Source organism: Tupaia chinensis, unplaced genomic scaffold (assembly GCF_000334495.1).
Source record: "Tupaia chinensis unplaced genomic scaffold, TupChi_1.0 Scaffold143584_1, whole genome shotgun sequence".
Lineage (NCBI taxonomy): Eukaryota > Metazoa > Chordata > Mammalia > Scandentia > Tupaiidae > Tupaia > Tupaia belangeri.
The window spans coordinates 3,626,654-3,650,038 of record NW_006203430.1 but is presented as its reverse complement, the minus strand read 5'-3'; the positions used below and the strand labels follow the sequence as shown (position 1 = coordinate 3,650,038).

Below are 23,385 nucleotides of genomic sequence, written 5' to 3'. Positions count from 1 at the left end.
GTCCATGGTGGTTAAGGTGTGGGAGTCCCACGTGGCCAGCAGCAGTATGAGTCTTGGTCTCAGCAGCTTGAAAATCACTGTGGGCACATGTGTGACAGTGCCCCAAATCCCAAGATAATGGAGGAGAAAAGATTGAGGCATGGCCATCGCTCTGGGGGTTGGTTTCTCGCTTTCTCTCTCATTGTCTCTCTGTCTGTCTCTGTTGTGTGCATACATCTAAGACAAAGACCTAAACAAAGAAAGAAATAAACCAATTAGAGGCAAGACACAAACATGAGAGGTCTTCAAAAAGTTCACAGACTATGCATACTACAAACATCTATGTGTGGATTTCAAAAAAATATTGCAATGAAATTAGCTTCTACTTTAATTCTATTTTTGGTGAACATTTTGAAGTCCTTTATAGAGGTCAGATAAGTAGAGAGACTTTTATTGATCTAACCCTTAAGCTGGTCAACAACTTAAAGTAGGAATTGTTTCCCATGAAATAGCTTAATTTTATGCCAGAATTGAAGGGAACTCACACAAGTGTGCTCCATTCATTTGTCATTTATAAGAAGTTATTCAGGGAGTCTCGCAGGTGGCGTGGTGGTTAAGGCACTGGACTCCCACATGGCTGACCATGGTTTGAGTCCCAGACTTGGTGACTTGCTTTCTCACTTTCTTTCTCTCTTTCTGGTCAAATTCAATAATTACAATAATAAATATAATAAAATAAACTATTTCTTTGGGAAAAAAAGGAATTATTCAGAATCAAATGGAAAATGTTTGTCACATTGGGAATAGCCCAATCAGCTGCATTTCTTACTCTGCTCAAATTCAGTAGGGGGATTTTAGGGTTTATTAGTCGGTTACTCAATGAATTGACCCCAGGCTTTCTTCAATGACCACCTCTTGCCTATGTTGATCTGGGGTTAGGTCACTCGCTTCTTCTAATAGCATCAGCCAGGCTTCCTGTTCCTGACCAAGACAGGTTTAAATCAGCCAATTCAAGCCAGGTCCAATGTTGCTGGCAGAATCTAATTCTTTGGTTGTCAGCCCTAGAAGGAATTATCATCTTCATTCTGAACTTTTCCTTCAGGCTAAGGATATTGGAGGCATAGATCACATATTTGTGGCTCTCAGAGGTAAAAATGTGTCCTTGTAAGCTTGTCTGTGAGCACAGCACAAAGTTCACACTCTATCTCAGCAGCACGTCTAACCGGTGAGCTTTGAGTTACTTATCAAACCTCATTTCCCCAGTAACAGCATCAGATGCCTGCCATATCTTTCTACCTTATTTAATTTTCATATCCATTAAGATTTAAAGGCCATGAAATTTATTCTTTAATTAAAAAACTATCGTAACCTTAAGTATATATGTACTTATTTTTATCAGACAAAGGTCAAGCACCTGCTCTATGACAGGCACCGTGCGCTGGAGATAGAAAGTTAAGTACGATGGAGGAGGCCTCAGGCTTCACAAGGCTTGTGACTGACTGATGTAGATCCATGGCAACTCGCCATTTAGAAAATAACCCTATAGTGGGACCAACAGAAGACATAGAAGTTATGTTGCTGGACTCCCACATGGCCAACCATAGTTCGAGTCCTGGACTTGGTAGCTTGAAAATCACGCTTGACACATGTGCGTGTGTGCCCAAGATCCCTGGAAGAGAATGGAGAAGAGATTGCAGTGTGGCCATCCTCTCTAGGGGGTGATTTCTCACTTTCCTTCTCACCATCTCTGTCTCTCTCTCTGAAGAGTGCACACACCACAAGACAAAAACCTCTAAAACAGAAATAACCCTATAGTGGAAATAACCAAGTTAGCCTAACACAGGCTAAGTGGACCCATGAGAATCTGGAAACATTTGATGGTGTGTGAGTGAGTGAGTGCTGGATTAGACTGATCCAAGCTGTGCCATGAGCCTCCTGTCTCAGCCTCCCAAGTAGCAGGACCATGGGTGTGCATCATGACATCTGGCTTAATATTTTTACTTTTAATTTAATTTAATTTATTATTATTATTATTTAAATTTGACCTGAGAAAGGGAAACTGAGAAAGCAAGCTGCCAGGTCCGGGACTTGAACCGCAGTTGGCCTATAGGAGTCCAGTGCCCCAACTACCATGCCACCTACTGGCTTCTGGCATAACATTTGTTGTTTTATTTCTCACTGTGTTCCAGAAATGATTTGAGGTGGATTAAGATTTTTATTGACATTAAAAATACCCAGTAAAGTAGTATACTTACAAATAGGAATATTGAGGGACCAGCAGTTAGCGTAATGGCTATGTCACTGGACTCCCACGTAGTCGACTGCGGTTCACGTCCTGGACCCGGTGGCTTGAAACTCACGCCGGGCGCTTGTGTGTGCGTGCCCAAGATCCTGAGAGGAGAATGGAGGAGAAGGGATTGCGGCATGGCCATCCCCCCCTGGGGGGTGATTTCTTGCTTTCTGTCTCTCTCTGTCTGGTGAGCGCACATGCCCTATAGCAAAAACCTCTCAAAAAAAAAAAAAACACACAAATAGGAATATCGATAAGATGCCATTATACACTAAATTAGAACACAAACGACCCTCAACTTTTGATGGAGTTACATTCCAATAAGCCTATTGTAAGTTGAATATATTTTAAGTTGAAAATGCATATCAACTATTAATTCAAAATATAGTTTTTACTGAGTATCATTTTTGTGCCATCATAAAGCTGAAAAATCTTTATGTTGAACCACTGTATGACAGGGAACATCTGTAATGAATACTATATTTCAAATAATCATTTTGTTGTGGTGAATGACTTGTAAAATATGAATCCTTTTTGCTAGTTCAGGCACCACAAAGCTAGAGAATGAATATGCTAATATTCTTGGCTTATAAATTCAAAAGGAAGGGTGCAAGTATGATTAAGAAAAAAGTTGAAAGAAGAGTTGGGTAGGATGGATTTTGTTTAGGATAAGTAGATCCATCATCAGAAGCTATGGCATGGAGGGTTGAGGATGCAGTTATATCTCATGGAGGGTGTCATAGACAGAATTCTAAGGATACCTCCCTCCCCATTCTTGGTCTCTGGTATATATGCACCTTGTCTGTTATTCAATTAAACACCCATCTAGGAACTACTGTCATGGCATTTTGCAGATTTAATGTAATTAAGTTACCAAATCAGCCAGGATGAAGGTAGAGAAAGTATCTGGTAGGAGGGGCCTAATCACACGAATCCTCTAAAGCTGAGTTTTCTGGAGATAAAGATGTCAGAATTTGAAGCACATGGAGGAGTTGATATTCTTTTACCAACTGGAAGATAAAGGGGGCCGTGTGACCAGGGTATGGGTGACCTCCAGATACTGAGATGCTCCCAGCTAATGGCCACCAGGGAACCAGGATGTTGATCCCACAACCAAAAGAATTACATTTTACCAACATCAAGAATGAACTTCAAAGTGGATTTTCCCCTAGAATCTCCAGAGGAGAAATCCACTGGATGGCACCTTGATTTCAGCCCTGTGAGTAGGAACCCACGTATGGAGTGTTGAAATTGTGAGGTATAGAACTGTGTGCTGATTGGTGAATGCTGGTCTAGGTTGCTAAGTCTGGGAGGTAGTTTACTACACAGCAATAGAAAGTTCACGTAGAGGGGAAATGAAATAGGGGTTGTGATAAACTCTTCCCCATGTATGCAAGCTGCGTTTAAGTAGCTTCCTTTGCATCAGCTCCAAGGAAGAAAGGAGAGAAGGCGTGTTCTGAATGCAATAAAAGTTGAGCTCATTGCATTTGGTCACATGTATCTGAGACTAGATTGAGTTTTCAGCATGAAATAGAAAGGGGGCCCAAGTTAAAAAATTAGTAAAATGGAGTTATATTTTTATACTTCTGAGTCAATTACTGTAACATTTATACTCACTGTTATTTTTCACTTTGTTGCTAAAAGTATTTAAGAATGTCCTTACTCTACAGCTTCCATAAGACAATGATATATTCATTTTGTTTTTCATAACTCAAGTGCATTTTCTCCTTTGCCTGAATCTTCACTGAAACATGGATTGAAAGACTGCACTGGCCTGGAGGGCAGGACAGTGATAAAATGTAATTCTCTGTTAGGCAGACCCATGTGAAAGCTTGCCAGGTTGCATCCAGGCACCTCCCAGAGTACACCAGGCATGCACATACCTATGACCCAGGACTGGTTGAAGCTTGGGGTTGATGGCATCGTCAGGACCCTGTCAAGGGTGCTATCGCTCTCTCTCTCTCTCTCCCTCTCTCTCTCTCATGGAATAAATGAATAAACAGTTTTTAAAACTCTGAGAGGAACACCTACCAACTGCAACACATAGACTTTATATGAGTCCTGATTCAAACAGTCAAAAAAAGTTATAAGATAAACAGAAAGTTTGTATCTTTTGGAAAATTTTCTATAAAGAAATTATTGTTAATTTTTAAAGGTGTGATTATACACTCTCCACCAACAGGGTCTTCAAAAGGTTTATGAAAATTTTTATGTATTATGGAAAAGTTTATGCATTATGAAAAAAACTATCCAGGGACTTCAAATATTTTTGCACCACAAAAAAGTCATACTTTAATGCCATTCTCCAAGAAATGTATGTACACGCATATTGGTATGGATATATACATACATAACAAAAGGTTTGTGGGTAAAATAAGTGTCTGGAATTTGCTTTCAAATAATACGGGGTTGGGGACTTAGGTTTACAGACGAGTCGATGATTGTTGAGTATGGGGTGGTGAATACATGAACATTCACTATGTTTGTTCATTATGATAAGTATGCATCATTTTCAGTTTTGTATATTTGAAATTTTTCATTAAAAACCAATGTAGCCCACTTTGGTTCCTTTCTGGCTTTGGTGACTGAAGCTGCAGTGAGGCCAGCCCTGTGGGGCACCCGGGCTCCTCCGGAGCACCACCTTGCAGAGCAGGAGCCTCTGCACAGGCAGGCACGAGTCCTTTCCCTCAGTTTCCTTTATTCCTATCAAGGTTTCTCGACAGAAACCCACTGCTCTTCTTTTATATCATCTTTCTTTTCTATTTCTGAACTCCATTTCATGCTTTTTCTAATTATTCCCAAGAAAAGAAACTTGAAATTCACATATGTTGCAACTAGAAATCTTGTTGCTGAAAGGGCATGCAGAAATAGCCCGGCGGGTAGACTTCTACCCAAGGGGAACAGCTGGGAAAGAACTTCTGCCTTATTTTTTCTTTAAAATAAGGTTATTTAACAGGTCTGAGGAAAGCATAGTGAGCCATATTTTATTTTCCTGTTAATTGCACTTGAGCTGAAAACCAAAGTCAAAAGCATTTTACAAAATAAAAAAATAAGCCCCTCGAAAGTGTAAATTTAATTTCCTAGAACTTTAATAGACCAGAGTAAATGAAGATCTTCATTCTGGGTTTTATTTCCAGTGGATTAGTTGTGAAATAGCAAGGACTTCACCTGACAAGTACGAAACTCCCAGGTAACTGTAAGTTGGAGCCCTTATCAAGGGGGAGCTTCTCAGTACAGCAAAATGAGCAACACATTATAATAGCGTCAAAAAGAGTGAAATACTTGGCTATACAGTTGACAAAAGAACAAAACATACACTCTGAAAACTGCATTCCAGCATTCTTTATAGCAGCCTGGGACTGGATGACCTCTTCTAAGATAGCTCATTTTCGGGGCTGGCACGTCGGTGCTGGCTATTGGCTGGGAGCTTACCAGGGATTGTGAAACTGACAACTTGTTCTTCTCTCCATTAGCTTCTCCATGAGCTATCCAGCTTCCTCGGAGCATGGTGACTGGCTTCTGAGAAGGAGAAGAAGTCTCTCTACGGACAGGAAGTAGAAGCGACTCGTTTCTCAGAGTCCGGATCTGGAAACAGGTACCATTACTTCCGTTGCATTCTATTGGTTAAACAGTCACGGAGCCCAGATTCAGGGATAGGGGACACAGAGATTATGAAAATTTTGATAGTAATTTTCAGAACTAGGATTAATCCAGGTATGTCTGAATCTAGATTTCAAAGTCTTAAGAATTCTACTTTGGGGACCGGCAGTTGGCATAATGGCTATGTTACTCAACTCCTATGTAGTCGACCGTGTTTTGAGTCCTGGGCCTGGTGGCTTAAACTCATGCTGGGTGTGTGTGTGCATGTGTGCCCAAGATCCCAAGAGGAGAATAGAGAAGAAGGGATTGCAGTGCGGCCATCCTCCTGGAGGGTGATTTCTTGCCTTCCGCCTCTCTCTGTCTTTCTGGCGAGCGCATGTGCCCTATAGAAAAAACTCTCCAAATAAAAAAGAATTTTACTTTGCATTTTGAATAGAAGGGGTGAGAGACCCTGGGTTGGAAAGTCAACTATAATTATTGGGAGAGGTGGTGCTCTGTAACCCTGCTCGTAACTAAGATCATTTTGGGGGGAAAAATTGCACTATTTATGGTAAATTTTAATGATGTCACTTTAATATCAAGTTTCTGGAGGTGAGAAGGCCACTAAAGTTGGAGATATTAAAGAACAAACAGAGAAAGGGCTTGTTTCCTTTTTAGCCACAGATCTGTGGATAGGAGTGCCATGAACAGAAGGAGCTCCATGTTTCGGTCTGGGTGGGGCATGCCTTAGCTCAGCACCTAGTTCCTCACTGGGTTACAATTAAACCACTCAAACCCCGTTATCATTGCTGACAGCTGGGGCATATGCCAGCATGATTCAAACCTGGTAGCACATCAAAATCAGGAGTCAGGGCTTCAATCTGCTGTTGCTTTTTAAAAAAATTCTGTATTTATTTAATATTACTTATTATTATTATTATTATTTTAAATTTGCTATAGGGCACATGCACTCACCAGAGAGGGATGAGAGAGAGAGAGAGAGAGAGAGAGAGAGAGAGAGAGGAAGTAAGCCTCTTGGTCCAGGACTTGAACTGTGGTCAGCCATGTGAGAGTCCAGCGCCTTAACCATTGCACCACCTGCTGGCTCCCAGCTGTTGCTTTTAAGATGCAACTAGAGGGGGCCCGCAGATGGCATAGTGGTTATGTTGCTGGACTCCCACATGGCCCACTGCGAGTCGAGTCCTGGACCCAGTGGCTTGAAAATCACGCTGGGCATATATGCATGTGTGTCCAAGATCCCAGGAAGAGAACGAAGGAGAAGAGATTACGGAGTAGTCATCCCCCAGGAGGGTGATTGCTCATTTCCCTCTGTCTCTGTCTCCATCTCTCTCTCCAAGGAGAGCACACGCCCTAAGGCAAAAAGGATGCATTCATTCTATTCTGTCATTGTCTCCAAAAGTTGCTGCTGCCCCTGGGAAATTCCAGCCATTGTCCACATTTGATTTCCAGATCTCAGGTTTTCATGCCATTAAAGATGAAGATTTGCATAAATCACAGCTGCTGAGAGATGGGCTTAAGTGACTATAACTTGGTAAAAAGGCTCTCGTTGCCTGGATAACGTGTTCTTGGGTTCTCTCTGGTGTTCCTGGGTGAAACTGTGCTGGGAGACCGGCGCCTCGTTATGAAAACCGCTCACTGAGAAGGCCAGGAACCCATGATCTCTCAGTGGTGCCCATTAGCCAAGAGAAAACAGTCATCTCTGCTGACCGTAGGCTTATTTTCCAGAATTTCCAAAAACCAAGGTCCTGGAGCCACACTGGGACCACCCATCCCATGCAGCTGGGCACAGGCTATGTCTACCCATTCACTTCCGCAGGTCCTCAACCTCAGAATGGTCTGGCTGAAAGTGCTCTGTGTAGATAATGCAGGCTACAGGGTAGCCTGTAGTCTCTGGGAGAAGCCTAACCATTGACACAAACAGTTCTACTACAGGAATAACCAAGAAGCCACTTCACAGGGGACCTCTGTGCAAGGGGCTGTGTCCTTTCAACTAGGAAGGATGAGAACTCTGGCATAGGACAGAACTGCCTATCAGACGGCCCAGTGAAACAATTTGTCCCCCCACTCTGTCTGTTCCAAGTGCTCTGAGAATTACCAAGGAAGGTTCCCGGAATTCTTGCCTGGCAGGGCCAATAAACGATTTGTTGCAGACTTGTGCAGACCAGAGCGCTTCCGTCTCTAATGGACTGAAAGCCATTAGCACCATCGATCTGTGCCCAGGATGCAGACTGAGCCCTTCCTGCGCGGTTTAAGAGAAGGCCACTGAGACAGGTGCATGGACAGTCCGGCTCCTAGGGTATGGCCCAGGCTGCCACTGGAATCCTTTCAACCTGAACCTTTTATTAGGAGCGGAAACTGCAAGAACCTGATGGGGGGAGGGAGGAGCAGGGAAAAGGTGGCAGCCGACAACATGGCATCAGCTGCATCCGTTGAGGGTCTGAGGCAGCATGCATGGAAAAGCAGCACAGAGGTCTGGGGGACAGGCTGGGGGAATGAGGACCTCCAGGAGAGCAAATGTTTGGCTGAGCAGTTCATCTCTGGGAAAGTCAGCATCTGGGGTAAATAGGCTTCCAGCCTCACTGAGGAGACAGCATTTGAACAGCAGCCTTAGCCCCTGACCCAGGGATTTGGAGTTAAGGCACGGACCTGGGGCCGGGGTAGAGACACAGTGGGTGGGCTCCTATGGCTTTGCCTGCTTCCTTCTTCTGTGGCTAGGGTTCTCCTTTGCCACAGTCCTGGGTTCTTCCAGGCTGGGCATCAGCCGAAGTGTACTCTATAGGGACGAGTTGGCTTCATCCATTGCTCTTGTGCCTCCCTCCTAATTCTCTGATGCTACCCAAGGCCTCCAAATCTTACTGGAGGCCTGTAAACTGCTATCGCCCCTCAACCTTCCTTACTCAGATCAATCCTACTGTGTAGGTCACAGTCAAGAAGGAAGGGAAAAGGCAAGGCCATCAAAGTTCACCTATGTACCTTGACCCCAGGTTAGTGGCTTATTTCTACAGCCCTTCTCAGAAGGGCCAGTCTGGTTTTAATTCTAGGTATTTTGTCTCCTTCACTCAAACCATAGGCCACACAGACCCCAAGCCATGGGGATTTAAGTAGTGCCAGTCCTGCCTATGGGATGTAAGTATACTATTTACCTCCTGCCCACCTCTATCCCATGCCCTGTTCAAATAACCGGGCTCTTACTAGGCTGAGGATGGCCTGACCTTTCGCTCTTACTGACTGTCTCCTGGGGCCTGCCATTCTCTTCCAGGCCTGGATCTGCCTGCTGACGAATGTGGCTGATGCTGCTCACCTGCCTGGTCTGGTTAGCACCTACTCTTTGAGCTCAATCTCCAATTGGCGGCCTGGTAGGCAGAGTTCTAGTCTGGTCCCCGAGGTTCCCACTCCCTGGTGTGTATAGTCTGGCCCCGAGGTTCCCACTCCCTGGTGTGTATGCCCTGGATAACCCATCCCCTAAGAATGGGACCTGTAAAGATGAGGGATATCACACCTGTGATTATTAAACATTGTAAGACAGAGGGATGGGCCTGCCTTTGACTGGTGAATCTTTTAAAAGAGGGCCAGAGTTCAGAGATGGAAGTCGGAGAGGTTCAAAGCAGCAGAAGCAGATGCCGATGTTCTCCCTTTGGCCTTGAAGAAGCAACTGCTGTGTTGATGGGAGGGTCCATGGCAGGGAATGGCAGGAGACCTCTAGGAGCTGAGAGCCTCAGTCCTACAACCTCAAGGACTGAATTCTGCCATCAGTCAGTGAGCTGGGAAAAGACTAGATCCTCCAGATGAAAGCACCGCCATCTAGCTAATGGCCAGATCGCAGCCTCTGAGACCCTGAGCCAATTACCCAGCTAAGCAGTGAGTCCAGATCACACATACTGCTCCTGCAGGGGGGAGCACCCCACCAGACTATCACTACTACCACCACCCCCACCACCCCTACCACCACCAGACTCCTGACTCATGAAGCTGTGAGAGAATAAAAGCAGGTTGTTTTAAGCTGGTTAACTTGTGGTCACTTGTTACACAGCAATAGAAAACTAACCTACCATGTTTGAACATTCTGCTGCCTTCTCTTGGCTAGACTGTCTGTTTTGTGTGTGGCCTAGTCCTTCCATTATTGTCTTCTATCTTTCCAGAGGGACAGAATAGCCTTCCAGCGGCAATTCCTGAGTCTGTCTCGTGTCTCATGGGGCCTGTGTACCTCAGCAGATGAGTTCAATTTCAGACTGAAGTCACTGCTGCCTATACTACCTCATGCTCTGTTTCGGCCTAAATGTGTCCCAGAGCATGACAATATCCTTAAAGGAACATAGCAGCTCACATACTAGTGGTTTAAAGAATACCCTAAGTGGCATGCTTGGTGATGTTAGGGTCTCTGAGTGTCCTTCAGGTATTCTTTTTTTATTTAATTTAGTAAATTTATTATTATTATTTATACATTCAATCATCATTTAGATTGTAAAGAGACTTTACCCAGCATGATATACACCTCAGTCCAGCCCAGTTGAGACTACTATACACATCCTTATCAACAAATAATAAACCATATCTGTATCCCACAAATGTCTTACCTCTCTATTTTTTTCCCAAATTTCCTTTCCTATGCTCTTCCCCTCCCACACTCTACTTCCACTTTGTCTCTAGTGTTCATAACAATTTTCAGTGCTTTTGTATCCTTCAGTCTTTCAGTCTCCACCATAGAGTGCAGACAGTCAGAATATGGTAAGTGGAGACATGCAATGTCTCTCTTTCATAGCCTGACTTGCTTCACTCAGCAACAAATCTTCCATCTTCATCCATTTTCTGATAAATTCCAGGGTCTTGTTTTTTTTTTTTTTTTTTAATGGTGGAATAGTATTCCATGAAGTATATGTGCCACATTTTTTCAATCCATTCATCTCTGTGGACATTTGGGTTGGTTCCATGTCTTAGTAATTGTGAAAATGTTGCGATATGGGACCAGCAGTTAGCATAATGACTATGTTGCTGGACTCCCACATAGTCGACCGTGTGCAGTTCGCGTCCCGGACCCGGTGGCTTAAAACTCACACCGGGCGCATGTGCGTGCGTACCCAAGATCCCAAGAGGAGAATGGAGGAGAAGGGATTGAGGTGTGGCCATCCCCACTGGGGGGTGATTTCTCACTTTCTGTCTCTCTGTCTCTCTCTGTCTGTCTGGCGAGCACATGCGCCCTATAGTGAAAACCTCTCAAAAAAAAAAAAATGCTGCAATAAATATAGTTGCACAAGCACTTTTCTGACTGAGCATTTCTCCTGTCCTTTGGGTAGATACCCAGGAGTGGAATTGCTGGATTATATGGTAGTTCTATTTGAAGGGCTTTGAGGAACCTCCATATTGTTCTCCATAATGGCTGGACCAATTTACATTCCCACCAAATGTAAGAATGTTCCCCTTTCACCACATTCCCGCCAGCACTTATCATTTTTTCACTTTGCCATTCTGACTAGGATTAAGTGGCATCCCTTATGATGGAGGATGTTGAACATTTTTTCATATGCTTTTTGGCTGTTTGTATGTCTTCCTTAGAGAGTTGTTTATTCAGCTCATTTCCCCATTTTTTATTGTGTTAATAATTTTCTCCCGAGTAAGCCACTTGAGTTCTCTGTATTCTTGTTATCAGACCCTTATCTGAGGCACAGTTAACAAAAATTCTCTCCCATTCCAAGAATTTTATTATCCACTCTACCTTCTCCACTAGAGGAGTTGTCAATTCACACTAATTACTGTGTCCTTTGCTGTGCAGAAACTTCTTGATCTGATGTAATCCCACTTGTTTATTTTAGGGATTATTGCCTGTGCTTTGGGGGTCTTGCTTAAGAAATCTTTGTCTACCCCAATGTCTCCTAGAGTTTCCCTAGTGTTTTCCACCAGTAGTTGTATAGTTTGTGGTCTTGAGTTTAGATCTTGGATCCACTTTGAGCTGATTTTTGTTAATGATGACAGATAGGGGTTCAGATTCATCTTTGTGCAGATGGATACCCAGTTTTTCCAGCACCATTTGCTAAAGAGGTTTTCCTTTTCCCACTGGATTGTCTGGTACCCCTTGTCAAAGATCATTTTGGCTGTATGTTTTGGGGTTTATTTCTGGAGTCTCTACTCTGTTCCATTGATCCTCATGTCTGCTTTTTTGCCAATACCATACTGTTTTGACTATCACAGCTTTGTAATATATTTTAGGGTCAGGAATTGAGATGCCACTCACTCCATATTAATAGAAAGAAAGATAAAAACCCTATGGTCATTTCAATTGATACTGAAAAAGCATTTGACATAATATGACATTCCTTTATGATTAAGATTCTCAGTAAAATTGGCATAGAAGGATTGTTTCTCAGCACAATAAAAGCCATTTGTGAAAAACCTATAGCTAACATTATACTGAATGGGGAAAAGCTGAGCGTTTTTCCACTAAAAACTGGTACAAGACAAGACTGCCCACTTTCTCCACTCCTATTCAATATAGTGCTGAAAGTCCTAGCCAATGCAATCAGACAAGAGAATGAAATAAAAGGCATTCCAATAGAGAAAGAGGAGTTGAAATTATCTCTGTTTGCAGATGACATGATTGTATGCTTAGAAAACCCAATAGTGTCCACAGAAAACCTTCTTGAAGTAATGAATGCAAACAGTAAAGTGGCAGGATACAAAATTAACTTACAAAAGCCTGTAACATTTCTATATACAAACAAAAGCAGATGGACACAGAACTGAAGAAAGTAATCCCATTTGCCATAGCCACAAGAAGTATAAGATACCTTCCAGTATTCTTACCTCTATCTTCCCATGGTCTAAACCAATCAAGAAAAGAAAAGGACTTGGCAGACAGATACCAAGTGAGCAATGATGAGGATGATCAGAGAATGAGGGTGAGGTCTCTGTGCAGGGGGTTTCCTCTCACTGCACCTGGCATTAGGTAAACCCCAGCCCAGACAGCATGTACTGGGACAGTCCCTCCCTGCAGGAGCTGAATATGTGCTTCTGTAGATGGATTGCTCATGAGCAGATGGAGAGAATGAATAGCTGGGTGTACCAGGGGTCACCAAATGGCAAAGATCACCCCATCTCCACCAGCCAGAAGTGAGCGAAAGGGCAGAGGCAGAACAGACCTCTTGTTAAGCTTGCTCTGCATGGAAGGAAATGCTTGGAGCCAAAAGGCATCACCCCCAACACCCTCTATCTTCAGTAAAGTGGAGATGCCTTATCACCCCCAGTTAGTCTCAGAATCTTCCCTGGCTAACTCTGCAGGGGAGAGGCAAGCCATCCCACACACAGCTCCACCTAGTCAGGCTGGACCTTTCCAATTGGAGAGAAAGCCCAATTGAAAACAAAACACACAAAAGCATAAAGTTACCAATTAAACAGTTCTTATCCTAATTGGGCTAAGTTTAGTCAAAGACATACTGGGTGAGGAAGGCCTATTGGTTACATAGAACTGATTATTTTTTTTTAAAAATTATATTGTGGGGCCAGTAGGTGGCATGGTGGTTAAGGCACTGGACTCCCACATAGCCGACTATGGTTCAAGTCTTGGACCTAACAGCTTGGTTTCTCTCTCTCTCTCTCTCTCTCTGGTGAGCACATGTGCCCTATAGCAAAATTTTAATTAATAATAATAATGATAAGTAAAATTAAATATATATATACATATTGTAAAACATATAACAGACCTGCCTGTGGCCTGGTAGTGGCTAAGGCCACTAGATCCCACATAGACAACCATTGATTCTAGTCCTAGACTCAGTGGCTTGAAAAATGCTCAGGACATTTGTATGTGTGTGCTCAAAATCCCAAAAGGAGATAGAAATGGAGGAGAAAGGATTGTGGCATGACCACGTCCCATTGGGGATGCTTTCTCACTTTCCCTTTCTCTCTCATGAGCACACACACTTTCTGGCAAAATTTAAAACACATGGATGATATAAAATTTTAGCCACTGTAGGTGTACAGCTCAGTGCATGAACGTGGCTCCCCTTTAAGCACAGGGCAGCTGCTTTTCTTGCCAGTTCCAGAATTGCTCATGATCTTGCTCTCCTGGTTCTCTCAGCCTGGCTGGCTGGGGGTGCCTTGGCTTTCTGACCGTGGTGTAGGTTTTTGGCCGTGGCTCCACTCCTGGGTTAACTGCTCCTGTGATTTGGCTTCTGGGTCATTAGAACTCTTAAGTTCTCGCATTACTGTTTTTCAAATCTTAGTTTGCTCATCTTGAACAGCTGGACTTCGAGGCTTGGGTTCAGAATTGAAGTGCCTACTCTGTCCCCTGCCCCCACGTGTACCAGGCCACCTCCTACCAGGGGCTTTTATTACCCACCCTACCGTCTCCACTAGAGAATGGTCGTGAGTGACCCAGAAGTAGTCATCTCCTTCACTCATCTCTAGATGTGCTATCACTCTGAGTCTCTAAAAAATGTGTTATTATTTTTTTTCTTTTAGAGAGAGATTTTTGCTAGAGGGTATATGTGCTTGCCAGAGAAACAGAAAGTGAGAAATCACCCCCCACCACACACACACACACACACACACACACACACACACACACCCTCCCTCAGGGAGGATGGCCATGCTGCAATCCCTTCTCCTCCAGTCTCCTCTCTGGATCTTGGGCATGCACACACACACACCTGGTGTGGGTTTTAAGCCACTGATCTGGGACTTGAACTGTGGTCAACTATGTGGGAGTCCAACAACCTAACCATTATGCCATCTGCTGGTCCAAAAATATGTATTCTTAATTCTTATTCTCCTTTGTTCTCAATGGACCTCCGGTGTGCTCAGTAGTTAAAGGTTGTATCTGTCTCTTCAGGAAAGAATGACTAGCTTTTCCCTGCTCTGACCATTGTCAAAGTGTTCTCTAGGCAGGCCGTGCCCTGCTCAGGCCACTCCTAGGGAGAGATTTCCCATGCTCTTACCATCACTGGTTATGTAAGAAATCAAATCAAACAAAAATGGACCATAGAATATTTTTCACACTGGAATGGAAGGTCATAGTTACTTTTACCAATGCTAAGAGTCTGAATCTTTTTTTCTTTTCTTTTTTTTTTTTCTTTATTTTTTTTTATTTTATTTATTTATTTTTTTTTTTGAGAGATTTTCACTGTAGGGCGCGTGCGCTCGCCAGACAGACAGAGAGAGACATAGAGACAGAAAGCGAGAAATCACCCCCCAGGGGGGATGGTCACGCCGCAATCCCTTCTCCTCCATTCTCCTCTCGGGATCTTGGGCACGCACGCACACGCACCCGGCGTGAGTTTTAAGCCACCGGGTCCGGGACACGAACCGCGGTCGACTACGTGGGAGTCCAGCGACATAGCCATTATGCTAACTGCTGGTTCCCTGAAAATTCATTTATTTTTTTCTCCTGAGAGAGAGAGAGAGAGAGAGAGAGAAACAAAAGTCACCCCTAACAGAGTCTTCATGCCACAATTCATCCCAAACCTCAGCCTGCCTAGAACATGGGCCTGAACACTTAGCATGTAAAAGTCGGCCCTGGAACACAACCTGGAGACCTTCCATGTGGGTCCATTTGCGTTACTACTGCATCACCATCTGGCCTCAGAGATGGACTTTCTTTCGCATGTTTTTCTACCTCTGGGGTTGGTAGGAGGCCAAAGACACAACTGACTGAGCTGGGATTCCCACTCACTGGGCTCCAGGGTGAGTGGGGCCATTGGTCCTCCATCCCCATCTCCAGTGCCCACAGACTTCCTGGTGGAGCTTTGGAGCAGCACATGGGTACCACTTCTTGACCACCTCCTTGCACCATCACCATGCTAACTAGTTTACCTACACAACAGAGGATGGCTCGCCTTCACAACCCCTGGAGGTGAGGCTGCACCATCTCCCGCCTGTGGTCAGTGGGAACAGGGATCCACAGAGCTCCAACAGCTTGCCCAGTGGTACACAGCTGGGGATGGCAAACCCTGCTCTGCCAAATTCATATTCTTTTTGGGTTTTTTTTTGGGAGACAAAGACACATTTGCTATAGGGCACATGCACTCACCAGGAAGACAGAGACAGAGAGATAGAAAATGAGAAATCACCCCCCGGGGGGATGGCCACACCACAATCCCTTCTCCTCCATTCTCCTCTTGGGATCCTGGGCACACATGCACACACGCTTGGCATGAGTTTAAGCCACCAGTTCCGGGACTCGAACCGCGGTTGACTACATGGGAGTTCAGCAACATAGCCATTACACTAACTGCTGTCCTCCAATTCATATTCTTAACACTCCATCATGTAAGTACCCAGCAGAATTCTGAAGTCACTGTTGCTTTCGGCATTTTTTTATCCCTCTATACTCCATCCAAGAAGCCACAACTCACTATGGTTCCACATTTTTCCCAGGGTTATCAGACAGAATCCTAAATTACAGTTTATACCTTAATTTCCCCCTTCCTTCTCAAATGGTCTTCCCTGGAGCCATTCTGACAGGCTTGGCACTGGGCTCGGTAATTTCTAAATCAAAATGGCTACAATAATAATGAGAGATAATGATTCCATATGGCCTCCCTTTTATTAAAATCTTTGTACTTTAACAAGTCTCTAGTTCAAAGGACCAGTGGTAGGAATTCAAAGCATGTAGCAACTCTAGGATGGAAAATACTTAAATAGGTGTTATGGGCTAAATCATGTGCCCCCAAATTCTTATGTTGTGATTCTAACCCCCAGTATCTCAGAATGTGACTCTATTTGTATTTCGAGGTGATTAAATTAAAGCAAGAGTCTTTAGAGTGGGCCCTAATCCAGTACAATGGATATCCTTATGTCCCTAAAAGGATATTAGGAGGCAGACTGGCACAGAGGGAAGATGATGTGAAAACAGGGAGAAGGTGGTCTTCTGCAAATTAACGAGTGAGGCCACACAAAAACAAGAAACAAAAAACAACCAAGATTAGATAGTGGCACTGCAGTTAAACATGACACTCTGAGGCAATCCCCAAAGGAAAGTTTGCTGGTTCAAGTCTGGAAAGTTCTCTTAGTACACTGGGCATATGCTGAAGAATGGCTGAAGGATGATGGTGGATCATGGTGTCAAGACTCTGTTGGGGTACTTTCTCTCTTCTTCATAGATGAAATAAATAAACTTAAAAAGGGGGAAAACAAGGGACCAGCAGTTAGCATAATGGCTATGTCACTGGACTCCCATGTAGTCGACCATTGTTCGAATCCTAGACCCCGTGGCTTAAACTCATGCCGGGCACATGTGTGTGCATGCCCTAGATTCTGAGAGGAGAATAGAGGAGAAGGGATTGCGGCGTGGCCATCCCCCCTAGGGGGTGGTTTCTCGCTTTCTGGCTCTCTGTCTCTCTCTGTCTTTCTGGCGAGCACACGCACCCTGTAGCAAAAACCTCTCCAAAAAAAAAATAATAATAATAAAGGGAGGGTGAGGAACAAAACAAAACAACTCTGCTAACACCTTGATCTTGGACTTCTAGCCTCCAGAACACTCTGTGAGAGGATACAGTTCTACTGATTAGGCACCCAGTCTGTGGTCCTTTGTTATGACAGCCCTAGCAGGCTGACACAGAAAGTCCTGTGGATACACTGAAAAACTCAAATCATTCAACAGAGGCCAATCAATGCAGAGGGTGGGGATCGCATGCCCACTGACTCCTTGGAAGGAGGGGAAAGGCATCTCTCCTTCCTGGCTTCCTCTCCATAAGTGCTGTAATGAGCCGGCAAGGGCTGTGTGGTCAGCACTCTCTGCACTTAAGGGATATATGAGATCAGAGGCTTCGCAATCACCTTCAAGGAGCCAGACAGAAAGGCAGGGTGATGGAGTGGCGGGAAAACCGCCTGGAGCCAGGCCTATTTAAATGCAAGACCTTCATGAACAGTTTGACAGCAGGATAGAAGCAAGCACAGAGAGTCCAAGACACTGAATTTAGGGAGGTGGAGGCTGATGTGCTCACAGTAAAACAAGGCCTTTGTCTCCACCATCAGCAACTTCTTTTTCATTTTCTCTCTCTCTCTCTCTCTCTCTCTTTTTTTTTGAGAGATTTTTGCTACAGGGCGCATGCACTCAACAGAGAGACAGTGAGATAGAAAGCAAGAAATCACCCCCCGGGGGAATGGCCATGCTACAATCCCTTCTCCTCCATTCTCTTCTTGGATTTTGGGCATGAACACAAGATGTGCTCAGCGTGCATTTTAAGCCACCAGGTCTGGGACTCAAACCGTAGTCAACTATGTGGGAGGCCACCAATATAACCTTTACAACATCTGCTGGTCCCTCTTTTTTGTTTTCTCTTAATGGTAGAGTGCATGAGCACATGCATGAGACAGGGAGAGAGAGGGACCCTTAACAGGATCTTGTCACTCTGCAACTCCCCTGCCCAGCCCTCCCACGCCTCAGGATCCTGGGTGCCAGGTGTGTTTGCAGACTGACCTGGGAATCTGAACACATAGTTGGCTGTATTAGCTCCAGTCTTGCAGGACACCTGCATCACTGCTGGGCCCAGTAAATTCTTTAAGAAGTTATTTTCAACAGATGGCAACATGAATATTATGTGGAGTGGACGAAGGCAGATAAAAGATTCTATTTTACTCACTTACATAAAGTGGTGGTAGAACTCTGAACAGTTATTTTTTGGCTAGGAAGGGAAATTATTGTAGAGGATTAGCTGGAAAGGGAAACTGTACTCTGGGGTGACAAAAATGTTTCCTATCTTGACTGGGTGGTGGTCACATGGGTGCAAAACTCAGTGAATGGCATCAAATGCCTCTGTGTTTTATGATCTAGCCATGGTGGTATAGGCAGTAGGGTCCCCGTGCAATGCTGAAGGCATATGGGAAAGCCCTGGTTTTGGATCCTGGGTCAACTTGAACGTGCCAGTCATACCCATAGGTGCACCCATGATCCTGGCTGGCTCGGGTGAGCGGGAGGGCAGGGGGAATCACAGCATGTGGAGATCCTGTCAAAGGTACCTCTCTCTCTCTCTTTCATGTAAGAAATAAGTAAACTTGAAAAAAAAATCTATGTGTTTTATTAATTTAAATTATATCCCTCCATATTCTGATATTTATACACTCACTTTCCAGTGCCTGCTATGTACAAAGCATTGTGATAGGTGCCCATAAGCTTCAAGCATACATTAAACCAGGACCTGCCCTAAAAAAGTACAGAATAGGGTCCAGCCTGGTACTACGGTTGGTAACAAACTGAACTGCAGTAGCAAAGGCCACATGGCCAACCACGGGTTCATATCTCCAGGAAGGCCTGAAAACGCACTTGCCCAGGCTCCTGATGAACTGGAGGGCTGGGGGAAAGTGTCCATGGTGTGACAAGGCTGTACTTCCTTTCTCTCTCATGTACGTGCATGTACTCTATCATGAACAAAGTAAACTTAGAAAAAAGGAAGCATAGAAAGAATAGTAGTATAGGCAAAAGACATGGTCCCCATTCTAGTTTGTCCTGTTGCTAATAAAAGAAAATATTAGAGTCTGGGCAATTTAAAAGAATAGAGTATTATTCAGCTCAGGGTTTGGAGGCCCAAGGTCCAGAGGTCGCATCTGGTGAGGGTTGTATCACAACATGGCAGGGGAACGAAGCATGGGCATCTGTGTCCTGTGGCTCTGTCTCATTCTCTCTCCTTATAAAGCCTCCAGGAGTCAGTCATGAGTGCCCAGCCCTCATGATTTTAATCTTAATCTCCTAAAGGCCCCACCTATTAATATTGTAGTCTGATTAAGTTTTCACTTTCTTGATCTTGTCACAACCAAATATCAGCACTTAAATTTTGGGAGAGTAGCCAAACCACAGCAAGTCATAGTTCAAGATCATGTCTGTAAGAGAGGAAGGTATAAAGTGATACCAGAGGTCAGAGGAAGGAAGATGATTTCTGGCTGAGAACTACAATTAGGCTTTATAGAGGAGGCAGCATCTGAGTTTGACCTTGAAAGAACTGGTTAAAAAAGCAAAATAAAGGTGGAGTGGCAGTGTAGCTGGGAAGCAGCAAATGGTTCAACTTGGTTGAGATGCAGATCACTAAAAAAGAGCAATATAAAATTATATTTAATATATAAAATGTGTGTACACATGAAAACAAGTGGGATCAGTTTGTATAGGATTTTATTAGGCAGTTGGGGGATTTGCATAGGAATGTGATACCGGTGTATGTATAGATTACATTCATGTAGGGAGTTTGGAGGGTGGGGCCTGGTTTTTATAGCCAGAGAGTGTCTTGCTATCCGAAGAGCATCCGTGGACCAAGACCATTATCACCTGGAACCTTTTTAGAAGGATTGAATATCTAATAAATCAGACGTAGTGAATCAGTATCCACATTTTTTTTGGGGGGGAGAGATTTTTGCTATAGGGCGCTTGCGCTCACCAGACAGACAGAGAGAGACAGAGAGAAAGAAAGCGAGAAATCACCCCCCAGGGGGCATGGTCACACCGCAATCCCTTCTCCTCCATTCTCCTCTCGGGATCTTGGGCACGCACGCACATGCGCCCGGCGTGAGTTTTAAGCCACCGGGTCCGGGACGCAAACCGCAGTCGACTACGTGGGAGTCCAGCGACATAGCCATTACGCTAACTGCTGGTTCCCCAGTACCCACATTTTATTTCAATTTATTTATTTTTCAATTACCAAAGGATGTATGCACTTGCCAGAGAGAGACAGAGAGAGAAAGAGGAAGAGAGAGAAAGCACCCCTTGTGCCACCAGTGGGGTGTGGTCATGTCGTAATTTTTCTCCTCTGTTTCTCCACCCTATTGGAATTTTGGCATGCATGCACATATACCTGGTGTGTTTTTCAAGCCATCATGGTGGGTTAGAAAGCACAGTTAGCCATGTGAGAGCTGACTCCCTTAACCACTAGGCGATGGGGCTAGACCAGACTCTGTATCTTAACAGGATCCCCAAGTAATTCTTGTGCACATCAGAGTTTTAAAAACACTGGTCTAAAAGTTAATGAATAGTAGTCTTTTGTATGGGTGAGGACTTTGAATCAGTCCTGAAACCCTGAGTGCAACAGGGAACGTATGTAAGTAATGGGTCTCCACGTTGCTGTTTGACATGACTTTCCCGTCATGAGAACAGTTCATTCTAGAGGCCCGCTGAAGGACAAAGTCTCAGGGTGAGGAAAGGGTAAAATATCTAAAGCACGCCTCCATTTCACTTGGCATCTTATAATGAAGCCTCTGTGGTTTGGTAGTGATTGAATCAATACTCTAGTGCTACAGCGAGTGGAAGCCAAGATTATTTTATCTAAATAATTTATCGTCTCCAGCATTAAAAATTGTAGACTTGCCAACTATTATTGAGTGCTTTAAAAGGTTATGGCTCCTTTCTATCTTTTCCTGGATGCCATTTTGGAATCGTTTTCCTTCTCTGTTACCAGACTTTGTCAAAAATAATTCCATTTGTTTGTTTGTTTTTAAGAGACTTTTGTCTGAACGCTCTGTGAATTTTCCTACTTTGGGTCTCCACTCGGCCATAATTTTTTTGAGGTTCATTCATTTCTTTCACATATGAGAGCAAGGCTCCCCACAGAGGGTCTTCGAGTCGTGATCTCTTTGTGGCCTCAGCCAGCCCGGATTATAAACATACGTGCGCATACCTGGTGTGTTCAGAGTGGTCACAGGATGTGAACCTCGAGACTTTTCTATCTGGGTACTGTTGTGTTACTGCTGTGCCACTATGTGGCTTGTCAGTGATAAAGAAGCGAGAGGCAAGGAAAACAGGGACCTGTCCCACTATAGACTGACTTCCTCCTACCCCTTCCCAGGGGCTCAGTTTCATCCATAGTCTCATATAACCTTCCCAAAGAGTGATGGAGAATGGCGGAAAGCATGTACGAAATATGCTTTCTTGTGAAGCATGTAAGAATTTGGTGAAGACATAGGGATCTGTAACTTTGACACCGCCTGCTCTCACAGGGAATATCCAGGAGGCAGGTCACGGTTCTCCTTAAGCACAAATCTGACATCGAGTCTCAGGGAATGCCTGACAGTTCCCAAATAAGTTGTGAATCTAAATAGCCACAACCCGAAGTGCTGAGTACAGACTCCCAGGCTGCTCTTCTGATGAGCGTCAGGAGTGTTATATGACAGTACCTGGGCAGATGGAAACCAAGTACTGCTGTGACAAGACCAGGTTTACAGTCAGGATGCCTTACTCTGGCCCGGGTTCCACCCTGCCGCCTCTTGTTCCTCCTCCTACCAGCTAGGTGACTTTGGTACATTATTTAGTCTATTTGAATATTGGTTCTTCATTTGCACAATATGGACAAAACAACACAACATCATAGGGATTTTGTTCTAAAGCAGTTCAGCGACATTAACACCAGAGCCTGCTGCAGAGTCCCAGCCCTGTAATGAATCTACGGGTCTTGAGAGGCCCTAAAACTGTAAGAAGCCCCACTCCTCTTGTACCAAGAAGCAAATAAATTCCAATTGCATTGATAGATTAGTTTGGGAGCAGTGAATGAAAAAAAAAAAAAACTGAAATGGACTTGGTTTGTGAGTTTTGTTTTTGTTTTTGTTTTTGTTTTGTTTTGTTTTGTTTTTTGCTAGAAGGCATGTATGCTTGCTAGACAGACAGAAAGGGAGGGAAGAAGCCTTGCTCCCCTCCGCTCCTCTCACCCCCATGGAGAATGGCCATGATACAATCTTTTCTCAAGTTCTCCCTCCTTTCAGGATTGTGGACGCACATGCACATGTGCCCGGTGTGTTTCTCAAGCCACTGGGTCTGGGACTTGAACCATGGGGTGGTCATATGGAGCTGGCTGCCTTAACCAGCAGGCCCATGAATCCTGCCCAAGACTTCATTTCGAGTGTATCTTTACAGCAGGCATTCTTTTCATGGCCTGGCCCACCAGATAGCGCTTTAGAGTACCAAGAAAAAATCAAACCCAAAAGTTGGCTCAGGCAGATCTATGTTCACTGGATGTCTCAAACTTAAATCCTGACAATTCCCCCTTGCCTGGACTCTCATGCAAGTCCCTTAACAGCTTCTTGTTCATAGGTTATGACTCATTCAAGAGGATTTCATGGTCCTTGCTTACTCGCTTATGCTATTTCTACCTGGTTAGGCTCTTTGCTCTTTCCCCAGGAAATAGAAGGAAGACATTCCAAGAAAGCTTTTTGTTTTGTTTTGTTTTTTAAGAGAGAGAGATTTTTGCTATAGGGTTATAGGGTGTATGCACTCATCAGAGATTCAGAGAAAGACAGATAGAAGAAAGTGAGAAATCACCCTACAGGCGGTGGTATGGCCGCACTGCAATCTCTTCACCTCCCTTCTCCTCTCAGGATTTTGGACACGCACACACATGCGCCCTTTTGTGTGTTTTAAGCCGCTGGGTCCAGGACTCAAACCGCAGTCAACAATGTGGGAGTCCAGTGATATAACCACAAACTTCTTTTACTATCCTATACTTACTTGGTAAGTTACTAGCCCGAACAGCTTCTAGAGATCCTCCAGAAGTCAAAGTTCAAAGACTGTTTCAGAATGCTTAGATTTCTCAGTGTACATTACAATGTGCAGAGAC

At 44.2% G+C, this 23,385-nt stretch overlaps 1 long non-coding RNA gene across 1 annotated transcript in view; it reads left to right on the top strand.

The window, feature by feature from the left end:
• Positions 1-5,790: 5,790 nt before the first annotated feature.
• The window catches only part of LOC114005237 (uncharacterized), a 44,753-nt gene continuing 27,158 nt past the window's right edge, over positions 5,791-23,385 (top strand). The window contains exon 1 of the long non-coding RNA XR_003547115.1: positions 5,791-5,864. This is a non-coding gene — a long non-coding RNA (uncharacterized LOC114005237). The remainder of the gene's footprint in view (positions 5,865-23,385) is intronic.